An 18,631-nucleotide genomic window follows, 5' to 3' on the forward strand; every position below is an offset into this window, starting at 1 on the left:
TAAAGGAAAAAAAAAAGGGAAGAGAAAAGGGATAAAGAGGGGGGAAAAGAAAAAAAAAAAGGGAAAAGGATAAAAAGAAAAGGGAAAACTAAAAAAATATATAAAAACACACAATATATAAATACTCTCAAAAAAACACTCATTCACAAAACAAGCACTATATTTGAAAGGCGAGTTATCGTATAAATATAAGAGGCACACGAGGTGGAGATGGGGAAGAGCTAGGGGCACTTACTTCCGGAAACTTCCGGTTGGTGAGTAAAGGGTTTTCCCAGGGGAGGAGGGGGGGTTGGGAGGGCTCGGGGGGGTGGCGGGGCACAAGGTAATTAGGAAAAAATACACACTAATGAATGAGCTCCAATCTTTCTACTTTAGTAAATTCTTGAACATAAGGTTTTATACTCATCGAAAGCAAAACAACATGAACTCATATAAATTGTCAGTCTCACAAAGTGACACATATTCTCAGCATAATGAGTAGACTCAAAGTATTATCCTGGAATGTTAATGGTCTCCGCACCAGGCCTCGTGCTAATAAAATCATGCAATATCTTCGAGATGCCGATGCGGGGATTATTATCCTCCAGGAGACACATTTAATTGAATGCGAAATGCTTGAGTTAGTTAAAAGGAATAGATGGATAGAATCCTCGATCTCAACATCACAAGCATCTAATACGCGGGGGGTTTCTATTCTCTTCAAGAAATCCGTTAGGTTTAAAATAACACAGCAGAAAGTAGACTCTGGAGGAAGATGGGCCATTGTAGCAATAGAGTTAGGGGGAATGAAGTTAACACTAGTGGGCTATTATGCTCCAAATATCGATGATCCCTCAGCATTGGAATCCCTATTCAACCACCTTTTGAGATTCCCAGACCCGGTGATCATAGCTGGGGATTTCAACATAACTCTGAACCCACTTCTGGACAAATCCCCTAACAGTAGACAGAAAAGTATCTCTAAATCCAGAAATTGTCTTATAGGTTTAATGAACCAGTATGGATATATAGATATCTGGAGGTTTAGAGAGGGCCAGAGGCAAGACTTCTCATTTAGGAACTTTAAGTATAGACATAAATCTAGAATAGATTTTATCCTCACTAGTAGAGCTTTGGTTGATGACATCACCTCAATACACTATATCCCAATACATCTCTCCGATCATTCAGCAATGAAGCTTGAATTAAAACTGGGCGCGGCACCTCCTACAAGAATGTGGTCTTTTGACAGATCACTACTCTCTTCAATAGAGGATATAGAATTTTTACAATCAGAAGCACATTACTTCTTCATCACTAATACTGGTACAGCCTCAGCAGGAACTTTATGGGACGCATTCAAATGTACATTAAGAGGCCTCGTAAAGAATAAGGCAGCCTATAGAAGAAGACAGTATATAGAGGAAGTAACCTATATAGAGGATAGCATTTTGGCAGTTCAGACTGACATCGACAGAAATGGGTTAATAGATAACCAGGACCTATCTTCAAAACATGCAGAGCTGGATAGATTAAAGAACGCCTTATCAGCAATCCTAGAGAAACGTGTCTTGCAGAAATGGGAGGCAAGCAAGCTCTCTCATTTCCAATATGGGGAAGGGGCAGGGAAATTACTGGCCTGGAAAACAAAATCAGATCGGGCCCGAAACAACATTCCCTCCGTCACATCAGTGAAGGGTACCTCTTCCAGTGACGAAGAAATTAGAGTAACCTTTAGAACCTTCTTTCAATCTATATACCAAGAAGACCTTAATGTTACCCAGAATGACATCACGAGTTGGTTGGAAGGTATCTCCCTACCATCTTTAACATCAGAACAGAGCCGCTCCTTGGAAGAGGAAATAAGTATTGCTGAGGTAGAGGAGGCTATAAGGGGAGCAAAGGGTGGAAAGGCTGGAGGCACTGATGGCCTACCATGTGAAATATATAAAAAATTGATTTCAGAGGTGTCTCCAGTCTTAGTAACCTTATTTAATCAAATCCTGAGAGATGGCGCATTGCCACCTGAATCCTGGGATAATGCCTCTATAACCCTTATCTTGAAGCCTGGTAAATCCCCCTCTGATTGTGGTTCATATCGGCCTATTTTCATCTTAAACGCCGATTACAAAATCTTTGCCACAATACTGGCCAATCGGCTGGGCCGGGTAGCGCCTGATATTATATATCCTAATCAAAAAGGATTTATAAAAGGGAGACAGCTATGTGAGCTTACTTATGAATTACTAGGCTCCATAGATATAGCTATAAAAGAGGCTACGCCTCTGTCTGTCCTCACGTTGGATGCTACCAAGGCCTTCGACAGGGTGAATTGGCTATACCTGTCGGAGGCCTTGAGAAAGTTCTATGTTGGGGATAGATTCCGAAGAGCGATAAATCTGCTATATAGTAGCCCGTCCGCTTCACTTCTGATAAACTGGGGCCTAACGGAGCCATTCAGGGTTACTAGAGGAACCAGGCAGGGGTGTCCCCTATCTCCCCTCCTTTTCGATGTATACATCGAACCCTTTGCCCACACCTTAAGAGACAATACCCTCATTAAACCTTTTACTTTCGGTGGCTGGGACAAAAAGGTGGCACTCTATGCTGATGACATTATGATTTTCACTACAAACTTTGATGAAGCATATCCAGAGACAATAGATCTGTCTCTCAAATTCGGTAAAGTCTCAGGGTATGAGATTAATGCCTCAAAGACAGAGTCAATGTCCTGGAATATTAATACAACACATAATAACGAAACATCCAAAACTCAACTACGTTACCTGGGGATAAACATAGTTAAAGATATCAACTTAATTGCTTCATTAAACTTTGCCAAAACAGCAGCAGAGGGCCGAAAACTTATGAGAGACTGGTCACATCTCCCGCTCACGGTTTAACTTGGTGAAGATGAGTATCTTGCCGAAGATTTCTTTTTTGTTTAATTCGATTCCACTCTTTTTTTACTCTAAGTTAATTTCAAAGCTAGAGAGCGTGAATACTAGTTTTATTTGGAATAGCAAGAGCCCTAGAATCTCTTGCAAAAAAATCAGACGTCGTAGGGAGAAGGGAGGGCTGGCTGGACCAGATCTTCAGGTCTACGCATGGGCGTTCCAGCTCTCGCATACACGTATGTTGCTCAAAACTTCTACAGTGACAGGGATGGGCCGTTTGTTCTCTACACTATTGGACTGTGAAGGAGTAGGCCAAACTGTTTTTTTGTTTAAATTTGGAGACCCCAAATTCTTTAAAAAATTGAAATTGAAAGTTTTACAGGGGATTGCATCAACTTGGTACAAAGTGAGGCAAGCGACCAAAGTGGGCTATTATTCAGGGAAGGCTCCAATATGGAACTTACCCGTTCCCCCTCCATGGACAATAGATGCACTTACTAATCCACTAAGAGAAGCCGGTATCAGCATTTCGGAAGATTTGTTTATGGTTGGGTCTTTGCTTCCATGGGACTATTTAATCAACAAAGTTGGGCCAAGTCTGTCGAGATTTAAATACATCCAAATCTCTAGCTGGACACAGTCATATAAAGAGCAGCCAGCACGGATTAGTAGTCTACTTATAGGCGGTAATAGTGATTTGGTGACTTGCCTATTAGATAGCCCTGTGGCAAAGAAAGAAATATCACGTTGGTACAATAAGATTATCGATGAAATGGATAGCAACTTTTATTTACCAACATCACTATGGGCTGACTCAATGCCAGGCATCGACATGGATGAGCTTTGGACCGCCTCTTGCGCAGCACTCTGGAACCACCTTTTACAATACATAGGGGATACTATTCCCCACAGAGGCTGACAAAGTTTTCTTTAACGGGCCCGGTCTTATGCCCAAGATGTGGATTCATCGCAGCATCTGACATCCACATGTTTTACGAATGTCCAAACCTATCCTCATTTTGGGATGCTATCGGTAATAAGCTATCCCAGTCCATGGGTGAACATATCTCCATAGACCTCGTTCTTGTCATCTTTGGCCTTAGAAGTAAAGCCCGCAATGCCGCTACTAATCTGCTATTTTATGCCATCCTGGCGGCACGTAGGGAGATATGCAGACATTGGAAAGATGCCCAACCACCTACAGTGCACAAATGGCGATCATCACTTCTTCAGATTTCCAAACTCGACCTGGCCAGGGCAGGAAATCCCAGTAGGAGAGCTTTCTGGACTATGCTAGGGTAGTAGCGATGAGCCTGTTTTTTTTTTTTTTTTCCCCAGGTCCTATGATTAATGCGCGCATTGCCTACCCTTGCTTCCTTGACAAAGTGTCATGGTGTTACGGGGGCTTCGGTAACTCGGGCACTATCTACTAAATTACAGCCCTAAGCAAGATCTTGTATGGCCTGTGTGAATGTGCTGTTGGGGATTGGTCTTCCCCCCTCCCTAATAAAATCTCCCGCCAGCTATACGCTGAGATAGCACAAAAACACATCCTAACTTTTTCTATTGCTCTGTGGCGGTTTTTAGTTTTGATAGATTGGAGCCATGCACGCAAATGAGGATAAAAAGAAAAAAGAAAAAAAAAGGAAGAAAAAGAAGAAAAAGAAAAAAAAAAAGCAGCATTGTTACAATTCCATAAAACACGAAAGGAGAAATCATATTAATATGATAGTGGAAGCAGGTCCTATATTGCCCTGTATGCCACCCTCCCTTGCTAGGAACTATGTTTTATAAAATATAAAAGGTCTCTTAGGCTTGAATAGGGGACGCCATATGTCCAAGATCAGCAGGAGTGAATCACAAAATTAAAGACCCCAGAATTTCAATTAGCTGCAGCTGCGGGTATGTTGTGTCTAAGCGTGAGCCGATCAGCCCGAATAACAGCTAACATTGTTATGATAACCTTGGAGGCTTTAGCACTCACTGTGCAGACTAAGGTCGCAGTGTAAGTCTAGGGATGTTGAAAACAAGCCATTCTCATGTGAAGATATTCACGCAGTCAAACTTACAACAACAGCTACCTGCAGTGTCGTGTGCAAAAGCGGCAAAAGGGCAAAATGGGGTTTAAGCTTCTAATAAGCTCATGCTAACATAGCAATGTGCGCAAGCAGACGACTGCCATCACTACACCCTCCCTTGATCGAAAAAACGCACAAGAAGGTTGGCAATTTTAGAACGCAGAGTTCAAGTTCAAATGAGACAGAACCAAGTTCAAAATGGTGCTAAATTGGATAATTGGAAGTAAAATTCCTAATTTATAAACAAAAAAAATTCTAAGACCCAGTAGGGGTTTGGATAGGGTCCAACACATATTATGTGAAGAGGAAGAAAAAATGAATAAAAAAAATCCTGAGTCCAGTACGTGTCTATGAAGTAGAAAAAAAAAGTCACTTCAATCCAACAGCATATAGGCACAGTCTGTTGCAACAGCCTCCAATAGGAAGTCGTTGTTATCGCCAGAGAACATTTCAGCCATCCAATTCAGAAATGGAAAAGAACACAAATGTTCCTCAACAGCCGGAGCCTCTAGCACCATCACATGACAACTCGAGTATTCTTCGAAATAACTGCCTGCGAGAAAGTCTTAGGCTGCAGTCCATATGTTCCAATTACCTAGGACTCCATGTGCCGCTGAGCAGGCCATTATCCTGACACCAGAACAGTCTAACTCATGAGCAATTAAGGGACTCATTAGTAGATCATAATCTGGGTTAGGAGACACTGTGTTGCAGAGACACAAATCCGGAGCCCATTCTATACTGCAATCCAGGCAACTTAGTACAAGCTGCACGCATGTAAAGTAAGAAAACCGGAAAGATAATCCATACGCCCCACTCAATGTAGCCAGAGTTTTCTGAAGGTCAGCAGGTCTTGGGTCTGCCGTAGGTGGATGGGGAGGGTGTTCTAGGCCTTGGCGGCGAGGTGGGAGAACGATCTTCCACCAGAGGTCGCTCTTCGGAAGCGGGGGACCGAGGTGAGGGCGAGGTCGGCGGAACCGAGCTGGCGGGTGTGGGTGTAGATGCTGAGTCTGTTGAGGTACGTTGGTCTGGTGTTGTGGAGTGCCTTGTGTGCGTGGGTGAGGAGCTTGAAGGTTATCCTCTTGTTGACCAGGAGTCAGTGCAGGTCTCTCTGGTGGGATGTGATGTGGCTGCGGTCAGAATGAAAGGCCAGATTGATACATTGAGCTTCCCATGCGGAGGAGGGAAGAGCACATTTTTGCAACAGACTGCACGTTGGGAAATAGTCACAATGTATGGTATCCCTGCCAGCATACCACAGCAATCTTCATTATTTAAAAGCAAATAACTACAGTTTGCTAGCAACGTGAAAGTCGGAGTTATAGCAGGGACGGGATCTCCTTTTAAAATGCAGGCTAAATTCAGTGGGTCTGAATTACAAGAGCCGAGCAATTGGATGTTACTCCAAACTAATGAGTGGTCATTTGTTGAAGTGCAATCTTCACCCTTAAAATAAACTTCTTTACCCTTCCTCATGCATCTATAGGTGATTGGTAGAGACCAAACTTCATGGAGAAAGGCATCACCCAAAGGTTCATATCTGCCTATGGCATAGTACTTCATACATGAATCGAACTTGAATAAGGGAAAAGGCAACGTTACTAACCCATGAATGAGCCATACAGCTGAATTATATTCGGCCACAGAAAATGGTAAAGGTTACAGTTTTTCAATATGCAAAAGTGAATACATAGCATCCTTCAAAGACATAAATTGTTGCTTAACAGTCAAATTAAAAGGCAAAAATAGAGAAGTGTTCATGTAGTCCCAAGGAACTTTACCAGCCTTTAACGTTTGTAATGTCCAAGCAAATTGCACGATTGAACTTAATTGATTTTGACCATGGTGCAAAACAGTCACATTGTCCTGCACTATATTAACAACAGATGAAACAATATTATCCAGTGTGTAAATTTGGGAAGAAAGGGTGTTAATACTGTTACCAACAACTGCAAGCACTTTTTCTAAATTAGCCTGATCGATAGCACGTAATCCTGACGCTGCTTCTATTTGAGATAGTTTCCAAACCTTATTGTAAACAGCATATGATCCATAAATAAATCATTTTGGCCTGCCACCTACAGGGCCTTTAACAAAATCATTTAGATCAACATCATCAGTCAATTTGGACAAATGGAGTTTAACTGACGCTAAAGTGGAATGTTTGAGCCAACTCTGGCATAAGTTCCCCCCCAAATAGGTGGTAACAGTGTGGTCACTTTCAAAACGAGGAACCACCCTAACCTGTGTGTAGCCCCAGACCAGACCCAGAAAACGATGTTGACACAGATCTGAACTTTTCTGCCATAACAACCAACCTTAGGAATCAAAACTAGAAAAATTAAAAGAGGAATTTGGTATCAGATTTTTTAACTCATCAAGGGACTTATCTGTGTGATTGTACCATGTAGGGTACTTTCCCAAATCAGGAATTGAAGGAGCATTTTGATTTTTTAGACATAGCCAATCCAAAGGAGGTGGTTTGTGAAATAGTCGAATTCAGAAACAACATATGGTTCAGGATGAGAAATGCACGATGCAAAGCCTCAGTGCCCTGTACGGTAGTCAGACAAAATATCGAAATTAAAATATCGATATACAATAATATCGATGTTTTAATATCGATGGTATAGTATATCGATATGCCATAATATCGATAGACAGAATATCGATATTAAGGTATGTATGTTATCAAAATTTTGTTGTTTAGTGTTATGTATTTTATTATGTTGTTTATATGTTTGCTAAATATGTTTAGAAATGTATGTTTGAAAATTAGTAATTGTGTTTACATTTTGTGTTTTAGTATTAGAGCGGGTTGTGGGTTTATAGGGGAATAGGGTGGGAATTAATTTAATAATAAATAATTAATTAATATATATTTGTAAATATTTTTAATTAATAATTAATTGGTAATTATTTAAGACTAATTAGTTAATTACATCAATTAGATTTAATGTGCTAATATATTTAATTTAGCGTTGTTGTTAATTAATAATTAATTGGTAATTAATTAATATAAATTAGTTAATTAAATTAATTAGATTTAATGTGCTAAGATATTTAATTTATTGTTATTGTTAAATATTAATTATTTGGGAATTAATTAATATTAATTAGTTAATTAAATTAATTTGATTTATTGTGCTAATATATTTAATTTAGTTTTATTGTTAATTAATAATTAATTTGTAATTAAATAATATTAAGTAGTAAATTACATTAATTAGAGTTAATTTGTTATTTTTTTAATTTATAATTTTTTGTTATTGTTAATTAATAATCAATTGTTAATTAATAATTATTAAGTGATTAAATGATGTGATTTACTTATATGTAGTGGGTTGTGTGTTTATAGGGAACTAGGGTGTTATATAATTACATGTAATTAATTAAAGAGATTGTATTTATTTATTAGTATTTAATGTTTATTAATTGGTAATTAATAAGTGTTAATTAGTTCATTTATACTTACATCAATTTAATAATATTTATTGTTATTAATTGATTAATTGAAACTTTTATTAATTGTGTTTTTTTTTAATGTTTAGTGTGTTGTGTGTTACAGCGGGAGTAGTGTGGGAAGTAATTTAAACCCTACGCAATCCAACGCTTTCCCTACTTTTGCATCCTCTGGAGTGGGAATAGAAATTTTTACCCCTACGCTATCCAACCCTTTCCCTACTGTTGCACCCTCTGGAGTGGGAATAGTAATTTTTACCCCTACGCTATCCAACGCTTTCCCTACTGTTGCATCCTCTGGAGTGGGAATAATAATTTTTACCCCTACGCTATCCAACGCTTTCCCTACTGTTGCACCCTCTGGAGTGGGAATAGTAAATTTTACCCCTACGCTATCCAACGCTTTCCCTACTGTTGCACCCTCTGGAGTGGGAATAGTAATTTTTACCCCTATGCTATCCAACGCTTTCTCTACTGTTGCACCCTCTGGAGTGGGATTAATAATTTAAACCCCTACGCTATCCAACACTTTCTCTACTGTTGCACTCTCTGGAGTGGGAATAGTAATTTATACCCCTACGCTATCCAACGCTTTCCCTACTGTTGCACCCTCTGGAGTGGGAATAGTAGTTTTTACCCCTATGCTATCCAACGCTTTCCCTACTGTTGTACCCTCTGGAGTGGGAATAGTAATGTTTACCCCTACGCTATCCAACGCTTTCCCTACTGTTGCACCCTCTGGAGTGGGAATAGTAATTTTTACCCCTACGCTATTCAATGCTTTCCCTACTGTTGCACCCTCTGGAGTGGGAATAGTAATTTAAACCCCTACGCTATCCAACGTTTTCCCTACTGTTGCACCCTCTGGAGTGGGAATAGTAATTTAAACCCCTACGCTATCCAAAGCTTTCCCTACTGTTGCACTCTCTGGAGTGGGAATAGTAATTTTTACGCCTACGCTATCCAACGCTTTCCCTACTGTTGCACCCTCTGGAGTGGGAATAGTAATTTTTACCCCTACGCTATCCAACGCTTTCCCTACTGTTGCACCCTCTGGAGTGGGAATAGTAATTTAAACCCCTACGCTATTCAACGCTTTCCCTACTGTTGCACTCTCTGGAGTGGGAATAGTAATTTAAACCCCTATGCTATCCAACGCTTTCCCTACTGTTGCACCCTCTGGAGTGGGAATAGTAATTTTTATCCCTATGCTATCCAACGCTTTCCCTACTGTTGCACTGTCTGGAGTGGGAATAGTAATTTAAAGCCCTACGCTATCCAACGCTTTCCCTACTGTTGCACTCTCTAGACTGGGAATAGTAATTTAAACCCCTACGCTATCCAACGCTTTTTCTACTGTTGTAATATGTGGAGTAAGTATATTTATAAATGTATATGTAGAATTTCAATTTTTTTTTAAATGTATATGTATTAGTTATAAATTTTTTCATATGTTTTAATGTTTTTATTTAATATTTTTAAAATTATATGTATTTTTAAATTAATTTTAAATTATTAATAATACATTTAAAAAAACGATATTTTTTATTTCTATATTTTTGTACTACGATATTATTTTTTCTATATTTTTGTACTTACCATTATGTAGATATAACTTCGATATTTTTGATTTCGATATTTTTGTGTCGATATTTTTTTATGTAGATATTCTGTCTGTCGATATTATATCATAGATTCGCCTTGTACCTGCAAGCCTTTGGAACCCCAAGCAGAGTTAAGATCAACAGTATCTTTCCACAGCTCATAGCCCCCTAGAGCCAATTGGACGATATAGGACTTCGAATACAGTAATTTAGCGTGGGTAAGTCTAACTTTGGAAGAGGACTTGCCTTTAAACCAATCAATGGTACCTAACTTATCCACGTTAAAAACAACGAACAGAAACACAAGCAATCCTGACTCAACCAGGAGAAACCAAATTACTGTCAATAACCGGGTTAATATTCAAGAGCATAGTATAACTGAAGATCATTGCATGAGATATTAAGAAGTAACCTTCTAAAAAGGTTCAGGATTAACATTTGGACAAATAAGGCATGCGCTTATTTGTACTAGTGAGGAAGAAAGTTGATATGGTTATCATATCGTAAGAGATTCTTCAAAGTATCGATCAAGTGAAGCTCTGGTATTATATGCATAAGGGCTGACCTACCTGCAGCAAGGAACACCGAAAGTATGTGCTATTCTTTACGTTTTCGGTCAGACAAATCTAGGACAATCTGCAAGAGTAAACAGGATGGGCTCTGTAAATCAATTCGGCCTACAATGTAACAAAAGGCCATTAATTATGATGGAGCAATATGCCCACGTACCTGCGGCAGAAAATGGGATCGTGTCAAGGTCAATCGCTCCCAAACACCGTATCTGTAGGTAGTAATTATAACTTTCAGTAATATTAAATAAACGTGATAAAGAATCAGATGGCTGTGTAAGTGAGCCCAGTCTTACCTAATACTAGCGTAAAATTCTCCTTAATCACGACCCAGCCTAACAGTGTCTGCAGTCGCCAAGGTAAATGGTTATCCCGTCACGGTAACCAAGGGCTGTGCGTCATTTACGATCGCACCCAAACGCCGTATCTGTGGGCGGTAATGATGGTAATTAGTAGTGTGGGGCAAGCGCGATAAGGCATAAAGTGAGCAAGGGTCAGAAGCGTATCTTACCCAGTACTGGTGTCCATCCTCCCCAAGTGTGAGAGCAGCCTCTTCGTGTCTGCAGTCCCTAAAGGAGTGGGCGTATTGCCAAAAGTAGAAATAGAAGGAGGACTACGAGCCCATCCGGGTCGTTGCTGTGGGCAACAGCAAAATAGCCACACCATCATTTCCGGGTCATAAACCTGTTTATCCTCTGAGGCGGAAAGCCGGAGGACTGCATTTTGCTCCTTGTTTTTTAAAACTTGTTATTTCTGTGCTCTGATTTTAAAAAAAGCATTGACTCACCTGCACTGACAGCGCCTGCCTACACGCGCTGAGCAGCCCTCCTAAACTCATCCCCTGATACAGCGGCATTCAGCTGACACAGGGTAAACGCCCATACCGCCATTGCGGTCGAAGGCGGAGCCACGCCCACTGCGAGGCCACGCCCCCCAGGAAGTGTTTAAAACGCTGATTGAAAGCGCGACGCACTATTGTTTTGTTTATCCTCTGAGGAGGAAAGCCGGAGGACTGCATTTTGCTCCTTGTTTTTTAAAACTTGTTATTTCTGTGCTCTGATTTTAAAAAAGCATTGACTCACCTGCACTGACAGCGCCTGCCTACACGCGCTGAGCAGCCCTCCTAAACTCATCCCCTGATACAGCGGCATTCAGCTGACACAGGGTAAATGCCCATACCGCCATCGCGGTCGAAGGCGGAGCCACGCCCACTGCGAGGCCACGCCCCCCAGGAAGTGTTTAAAACGCTGATTGAAAGCGCGACGCACTATTGTTTTGTTTATCCTCTGAGGGGGAAAGCCGGAGGACTGCATTTTGCTCCTTGTTTTTTAAAACTTGTTATTTCTTTGCTCTGATTTTAAAAAAGCATTGACTCACCTGCACTGACAGCGCCTGCCTACACGCGCTGAGCAGCCCTCCTAAACTCATCCCCTGATACAGCGGCATTCAGCTGACACAGGGTAAACGCCCATACCGCCATCGCGGTCGAAGGCGGAGCCACGCCCACTGCGAGGCCACGCCCCTAACACTTGCCTCAAATGTGTCGGCCATACCAGCGCAGCGGACGAGCGCAGCGGGAGCGCCGTTTGCGCGCCTAAGGCAAGCCCGTCTGCGCCCGTCCGCGCACGGCCGGGCCTAGGGCCAGAACCCCTGCCGGACAAAACCGCCCCTAAGGTGAGCTACTCACGTCGGGACCTTTTAAGTCTCAGACCCACCATCGGTACTTCATGTAAGTACATTCATGATCTTGAAGGACCATTCACCAGCTGCACCATGTGCCACCCAGTCCAGCTCAAACTCCCCAGTCGACCCAACATGCCCTTAGCCCTGAAACTGGCCACTCTGAACTGTCGATCTCTCCCCAAACACGCGTTGTCCATTAACCATCTTATAGAAGACCAGGAGATCGACGTTCTGTTCTTGACGGAAACATGGCTCTCCGCCCATTCGGACTCAGATATGATCCTAGCCACCCCCTCGGGCTTTCTGATTCAGTCCCTACCCCGTCCCTCTGGTAGGGGTGGTGGTGTTGCCATCATCCACCGGGATCACTTCCCCTGTAAAACCAGTGATGGGCACGTCCTTGATTCTGAGAGCCTTCAGTTCACAATCCAGTTGACTCCGACTAATTCGCTATCAGGCCTTCTAGTTTATCGCCCTCCCGGTCATTCAGGCTCTTTCTCCAGTGCTCTCCTGGATTCGGTAGCATCGCAGGCCCACTCTACTACCAACTTTATGGTACTAGGAGACCTGAATATTCATTTTGATGACCCCTTAGACACAGGGGCAGCCGACATGATCACAGACCTGGCGGCCTACGACCTCCACCTCTTAAACGTTGGAGCGACACACAACAAAGGTCACTTGCTGGACCCGGTGTTCACGAACATCCCCACCATGCGAGCAATTGAATCCCTCCCCCTCCCTTGGACGGACCACTTCTTGGTCTCCTTCCATCTGCCAGGAGTTGTCAGGAAACCTCACAAACTTCCCACATATACCAGGGACAGGGCATGGTCCAAGCTCTCCACAGAAGACTGGGCCAGTACCCTGAAGTCTACTACCCCGACTTACTCGGCAGATCCGTCTATTGCTGACAGCAAATTCAGGGAGTGGATCGTCACATCCCTGGACTCCATACTTCCCATTAGAACCCGGGAGGATAAAAACCGGAAACCAGGATCCGCCCCATGGTACACCCCGGAACTGCGGACGCTGCGCACAAATTGCAAGAAAGCTGAGCGGTTATGGAGGAAAGACTGGCAGCACGCCAGCAAGGAAGCCTATCAAAAATCAGTGAAAGTATACAAAGCAACACAGAAACATACCAAAGCTTCCCATTACGACACACGGATAAAAAACTCCTCCAACTCAACAAGGGAATCCTTCCTTATCGTAAAAGAGCTATTGAAAATTCCAGCTCCCTCACCCCCCAACACTCCCCCGGTAGACCGAAGTAATGAACTAGCTACATACTTTAACGACAAAATCGCCCGCATTTTAGCCTCCCTTCCCCCTCCCTGCCTACCATGCCACATGGACAATGTAACTCCCATCAGTCAGTCAGGAAGCAGCCTGCGCCATCAACTAGCAACATTTAGGGCAGTAACTTGGAACGAGGTAGACTCAACCATGGCCAAAATGAAAAGCGGATCACCTTTGGACCCCGCACCCATTAGATTTCTTAAAACCATAGCCCCAGTCATCGTGCCCACGATCACGGAGCTTATAAACAGCTCGCTCGCCCAAGGCTCTGTCCCTTCTAGCTGGAAGAGTGCAGTAGTTAAAGCACTCATAAAAAAACCCCAGCTGGACCCTGCCGATATGGCAAACTACCGGCCAATTTCACTCCTTCCTTGCATCAGCAAAGTGGCCGAGAAACTGGTCAATGGTCAACTGTCACAATTTCTCGAGGTAAACAACATCTTACGGCAATCCCAAACTGGGTTCCGCCCTGGCCATGGCACAGATACCGCCCTTCTTGCCGTCATCGAGGAGGCAAGGCGCATTTTGGATTCAGGAGGGTCAGTAGCAGTGATCCTCCTGGATCTTAGTGCAGCCTTCGACACAGTCAACCACTGTGTCCTACTCCATCGATTGGTGGCAGCAGGGCTAACAGGGGTGGCGCTCAGGTGGATAGAGTCCTTCCTGGCTGGGCGCTCGTTCCAGGTATGGGATGGCAACTACCATTCGACCACCCTCCCCCTCACGAGCGGGGTCCCCCAGGGGTCGTCTCTAAGCCCCACGCTCTTTAACGCTTATATGGCCCCTCTTGAAGATGTGGTGACCCCCTTCGGAATTAAAATAGTGAGTTATGCTGACGATACACAGCTGGTCGTCTCCTTATCCCAACTGGACGACCACCCGGACAATCTGGCAAACTGCCTCACGGATACCCACAATTGGATGAAATTAAACGGGTCAAAGACCGAAGTTATGCTCATGGGCAAGCAATGGGCAACTATCCCCCCATCGGTCTGGCCAGACGTGTTCGGGGAAACTCCCACCCCGAAACAAGAAATTAAGACCCTAGGAGTCTGGCTGGAACCCGAGCTTTCGATGAAAACGCAAGCATCCAAAACTGCAGGAACCTGTTTCGGGCTGATGCGTTCCACCCGCAAGATTCTCCCCTTATCCCGCCCGCGTCGAGAAAACTGCTAGTCCAAGGCTTAATACTGGCTCGGTTGGACTACAGCAACATGGTATACCTGGGAGCCCCAGAAGCCACCATGGCTAAACTTCAACGTACACAGAATGCAGCAGCCCGACTACTTATGAACCTTCCCTCTAGAGTATCAGCCAAACCAGCAATCAAGGCCCTTCACTGGCTGCCAGTGCGCCAAAGGGTGGAATTTAAGGCCATGTGTACCGCACACAAACTGATGAATGGCGTTGGCCCCACGATCCTCAGTGACTTGGTTACTCCGTATAAGGCCCCCAGATCCCTTCGGTCTGAGAATGAGCGGCTGGCCAACATCCCCAGGTACAGGAAGACACGGACCGGTGGCCGACGATTCTCCGTGAAGGCATCTGCCGGGTGGAATGCCCTCCCCCGTACCCTGAGGCTGGAACCTAGTTATCTTACCTTCAGAAAAAAATTGAAAACGCTCCTATTTTCAAAATAAAGTCCCTACCCTCCCTGCTCCCCCCCCCTTTGGATATTACAAACATTATAGCGCGGGGATGCCTTCAGGTCACCAGGCGCTCTACAAATCGTTAATAAATGAATAAATAAATATAAACAACCGCGTCATATTGGGAAAGCACCGATGCGATCTTAGAAGGAGAGTAAACAATGACTCCTAATTGCAGTTTAGTTCGGAGAGGGCCCTATCATACGCCTGATGTGTGATCAAGGTTCATAAACGGACAGCAAGGTTCAAACACATTAAGTTGTTCTCGCAATTGTAGCGTGGGTCGAAACGTCGACGGCTACTTTCTACTTTCCTCAGTTGACACCGCCCGCATTAATTTGGATATGTTTTTATATTAGTGTCAATATAGACAATCTTAAGCAAAATGGGATGTGTGATGATCCCTCACTTTGGCTCAGGGATCTGAAGCCGTTGAAGTGTGTTTGTATTTCGAATGAAATTGGATAATTCTTATTTGACACCATTATTACCCCTTCTCCTACTTCCTCCTTTCACAGCATCACGCTATTTCACATCCTTTCCTTTGGGGCACTGTTATTTATCAAATGTATTGGTTTACTCATTGTGATTAATTTACAGTGCGTTGATTGTTTTATTACATTTTCCTTAAATAAATTTAAATAATGGTACATCGTTTCACAGGGACCCCTCTTTTGTACATTAAATACAAATCTTCAGCATCAAAAGCATCATTATATTTCAAATCAGAAAACAGAGCTTCTACGGCCTGGACATCTCAATCATCAGAGCGTATATTTTGTTTAACCACATCCCCCATTGAAACACGTAGTACTACATTGGGAGCATTAAGAACCTCTGTGGGGCCGTGGATTTGAAATCTTACAGCATCACATACAATCCCATCTAATACGGTCCAAGCAGTGATACTAACAAAAGTCTGGTCCCTCTTCATGATGTGAGATGAGGAGTGAGGTGCTAAAGTTCTGTCAATAAGTTTAACTGTAGATCTTTCTTTAACATATTGACCGTTCACAAAGTGGAAAAAATACACCAAAAAACCAATGGACATGAACAAAAAAATTGAGAAAAGCACCAGCCAAATGTAAGTCCAAGGCGATATCAAAAAATGTTTCTTAAACCAAAATGCAAAAACAGAAATCTTCATGGGTGACTTGGACGCAGTAGAGTCAGTTTCAAATGAAAAAGGTGACTGGTTAACTATAGATGTTTGCAAATCAGTCTGAACGGTAAGTATACTCAGTATCATCAAGGGGATCACCAGCCGGTAAACTCAATAAAGGATTTGTAACTGTAATCTCGATGGCAACCTTAGGGCCGATGTTACTTGCTGGAGCCAAACCAGAATTCCTCAGCATTGCTGGACAAGAGACCGCAGGTGTCATACTAAGAAGAATCGGCCACTCGCGGTACTTTGACATTGTCAATGGAGATGTACCTGTTTTCTTCGCGACCAGGAAGTGGAGTTAAAATGACTGTTCTTGTGCCCTGCATGCCAAGTACAGGAACTGGTGCTTGATATGAGGGGCTGAACTCCTTCCTATTCTCCACCTTCTCATGGACCAGATCACCAACTCGGGGTAGCCAGCCAACTACCGGAATCTAAAGAGCAGCATCAGATGTGGAGGGTAAATGTTCCTTCACAAGACTGTCTCTGGTCTTTTGCAGATTCTGTAAAACATCATAATGTTCATTTACGTAAAAGGATGCGGCAGACGCTGCCATGTCTAGAACCTCAAGGTCCAGAACAAACATTTTGATACCAAGAGCATTTTGTATGGGGTCTGCCAACCCAGAGACCTTCGAGGGAGATTATTAAGTGCATGCTGTACGCTATAGAGATGGGCTAGCCAGTTCCGGCCTGTACCTAAAACCTTAGCTGTCAAGGATTGCTTTAAGTCATGGTTAATCCGCTCCACAAAACTATTTCCCTCAGGTCTGTATGGAGAGGAAAATATGATTTGGACCCCAAATGAAGCCTTGGGATTAAAAGAATGCTCTTACCAAAACTTGCACAGGAAGAGAGTTGCTAGTTCCTTACTCGCCCTCAAGGATGCCCCGGAGACCAAATTATAATCTAGACTCCAAAACACCCGCAAGGGGGAAGGGGGAGTGGCTAAACTAACAAACAAGAAGAGACTGGTCCTGGAGCTCTGTTTTTTATGCTTCTCTCATTCTATTGTCCGTCCAGAAGACTGTAACTCTGAGAAGTCCTAAGGAACCAAACACAGAACATTACTGCACTTCTACCCTACTCAAGTTTTTTCGTTACTTTTACATTTGTATTACCTACCCACAACTCTAAGACATGTGCTTCTCTTCTAATTATTCTTCGGTGGGATTCTTTTCTTTTCGTCCATTAATGGATTTGCATTTCAGAAGATTTAACCTATTTAACAATGAAAATTCTTAACTAAGTATCTTTACTCTATTGATTCTAGTATTTATATATATATATATTCACTGAAAAAACCATAGGTTTTAGGCCTTATATAGTTAGGAATTAGCATTTAAAAAACCTTGAAAATTCACTGAAAAAACCATAGGTTTCAGGCCCTATATAGTTAGGAATTAACATATAAAAAACCACTGAAATTGCTCCTATATAGTTAGTTGAACTAACTATATATTTCGCGTATTCGCAATCCACTGCTGATGATGTCACATATTACATCATTCATGACATGGTCAGTGACATCACTGATGACATCACTGATGACATCTCAAATGACATCACTGATGACATCACTGATGACATCTAATTTGACATCAATGATCACACCACTGATGATATACTTCATGTGATAATACAATGCTCCTCCTTACACTCTAATATAACCTCTGTTACACCTAGTGTTAAATACAGAGTAACATTTTTGAAACCATTGACACACGAATACCAGTTACTACATACGCACTCACTGATTCCTACGTCTACACACACATTCACTCATTCAGCCATACAATCACTCGTACATACAGTCACTCATTATTACAACACTATCATATGCACTCATACACCAATGCAGACACTCACACACTGCCACTCATCCATGGAGTTACTCACACACCTAGTCAGTCCTGTAAAGAATCATTCACACTTTGATTTCTTCATCTATACAGTTAAACACAGAACAGCTTACATTTTTCCAGATATACCAACACATACTTACTCACTTATACAATCAAATCCTTCATCCATACTCTTATACATCCACTCATTCTTCAATATGTAAAACATATTTAACCCTTTCGATGCTGATGACGAGCTGGGCTCGTCATGGTGCACGGTGGTCGTGTGCTGATGACGAGCCCAGCTCGTCATGAGCCCCACCCTCGGGGGAAGCGCTGGCGCTCCCCCCGAGGTTCTCTGATCCTCGTTGTTTTGCTCGGGGCGGCAGCGGAAGA

This window comes from Lissotriton vulgaris, chromosome 3_1, assembly GCF_964263255.1.
Source record: "Lissotriton vulgaris chromosome 3_1, aLisVul1.2, whole genome shotgun sequence".
Classification (NCBI taxonomy): domain Eukaryota; kingdom Metazoa; phylum Chordata; class Amphibia; order Caudata; family Salamandridae; genus Lissotriton; species Lissotriton vulgaris.